Below are 2,188 nucleotides of genomic sequence, written 5' to 3'. Positions count from 1 at the left end.
CACTTTAACTGCCCTCCACCAAAGTGACCTTAGACAAAACCTGACTGCTATAGTCTCTGCTTAAAGTGCTTCAGTTGTGCTCACTGGCCACAGGACTCCCATCACTGGATGGCGTCCACTTTAGTTTCTAGTGACAGTTTCCTACCCATTTCCTGAGGCCTCTGCACCTTTCTCAATCCTCGGGGTAGGCACTCATTAAGAGATACTCATCTTCTCACAGGGTCCTGACCATATTATAGCACTTACCACGTTTTAGAAAAATGCTTTGTATACGTGTTTGTATCCCTTAGCATACTGTAAGTGGTAAGAGGACAAGAACGTCCAAATATCTTTGTGATCTTTAATACTTATACAAATCTTGGAACATAGTATGTTCAAGAAATTGAACTGAAAGGAGTTGCATAATAAGCAGATCATATAAGTTGCATATTTAATTAAATTAAATGCATTTGGATTATTAGGAATAATGTATACTGTAAAAAACCAGAGGGGTGCTTAAAAATATGAGCTTAACCTAAAGCCTTCAATCTGCCATGTTTGGGGCTAAATTTCTTATTCCAGGTGGTGTTTTGTTAAGAAAACTACCATTTTACTTATTTATACCCTGCATTATCTCTAAAAGGATTTGAGATAGTAGGAGAATAAAGCTAATGAGAGTTAAATTTTTTTTAATCTTTTAGAAATGGCTATGTAAGTATGTTTGCTTCTTTCCTATAAAACATTTAATAATGATAATCCATGAATTAATCTCCTCCCCACTATGAAATAGCTTTTTAAAATATGTATTAATGACCTTCAATGGAGCAGTGAGAAAAACCTAAAATATTCATATTTTTATAGAAACATTCACTTTAATTAAATAAAAATGCCTTTTCCCAGACTACATTAGCAGAAGTTTTTTGTAATAGTTTTCAATGCAACCAAAATTTTCATAGTGCTTTAAAACAGCTGAGGTTGGAATGGCAAGAAAAATCAACTTAATTAAGAGGATAGAATAAAACAGGCAGCATCCCAAGGAAGTGTAACTAGCAACTATTTCATTCATGCCTGTTTATCCCTTAGGGCGCAGACTCCTGAATCTTACTGCTTAGTCACTGCTGAAACATTAAAATATTTGGTCCATTAAATAGGAAAGTATGCAAACAAAATACAGACGGCAATGCCAAAATACTGAACTTGGACATTTTTACAACTACCTCTAAGTCTCTGGTACTCACTGTGGGCAGAAGCATCCACATTACCTGGGAACTTACAAGAAATGCAGACTTTCAGATTCCATCCCAGGCCTACTGATCTGGTTTAAAGAGTTTCTGATAATAAACACGCTTGTTAAAGCTTAAGAAGTACTGGTTTTGGTACACTCTGAAGTTTTCCCAAGTAAAGTTCCAGTCAAACAATAGACAATTCTTGATTGAAGCCTACTCCCATATAAAACTAAAGATTAATTTTACAGCTGTCTTCTGTGTGCCTTTGATACTAAACTGGTCCTTGCCTTAAAGCATATCTTATCTACAGGCTGCTTTGATACCAACTCAGGGTACTAAACCAGGTTTTTGGCTTCCTCAACATCAGCTGCTAATGCTGATACAATAATATTCAGTAAATGTGAGTTTAAAAAACTGAGTAAATAAACTTGAACAGACAATAACATATGAGGGCTATTCTGAATAAAATGTATACTATGAGAGTGTAAATACATTCAAGAACTTGGTGTAACTTTTAAGACTTGAACTAGACATTATTTTAATACCATCAATTTCATTACAAATAATAAATATATCCAAAAATATTTATTATTAAATGTAAAAATAAATATAATTAATTATATTAATTATATTATAAATATGAATTATACTGTTACTGAATTAAACATAAATATAAAATTAAATATAAATATAAATAAACATTTATATATTTATTATATAAATATAAAAAGATAACTCAAACCATTCTTGTTTTAGACCCATGCTTTCTTTTTTTTTTTTTTTTTTGGAGGGGGTTTTTTTTTTTTTTTTTTTTTTTTTTGCTAGAGGGCTTGTGCGCTCACCAGACAGAGAGAGACAGAGAGACAGAAAGCGAGAAATCACCCCCCGGGGGGATGGTCACGCCACAATCCCTTCTCCTCCATTCTCCTCTCGGGATCTTGGACACGCACGCACACATGCCCGGCGTGAGTTTTAAGCCACTG

General features: G+C 33.9%; 1 protein-coding gene across 1 annotated transcript in view; it reads right to left on the bottom strand.

Annotated features, from left to right (window-relative positions):
• The window catches only part of LOC102474565 (cAMP-dependent protein kinase type II-beta regulatory subunit), a gene marked incomplete at its 3' end in the record, with an annotated part of 109,629 nt that overhangs the window by 29,809 nt on the left and 77,632 nt on the right, over window positions 1–2,188 (bottom strand).

Source organism: Tupaia chinensis, unplaced genomic scaffold, assembly GCF_000334495.1.
Source record: "Tupaia chinensis unplaced genomic scaffold, TupChi_1.0 Scaffold149256_1, whole genome shotgun sequence".
Taxonomy (NCBI): domain Eukaryota; kingdom Metazoa; phylum Chordata; class Mammalia; order Scandentia; family Tupaiidae; genus Tupaia; species Tupaia belangeri.
The sequence above is the reverse complement of the archived record's forward strand: the minus strand, read 5'-3'. Positions and strand labels throughout refer to the sequence as shown.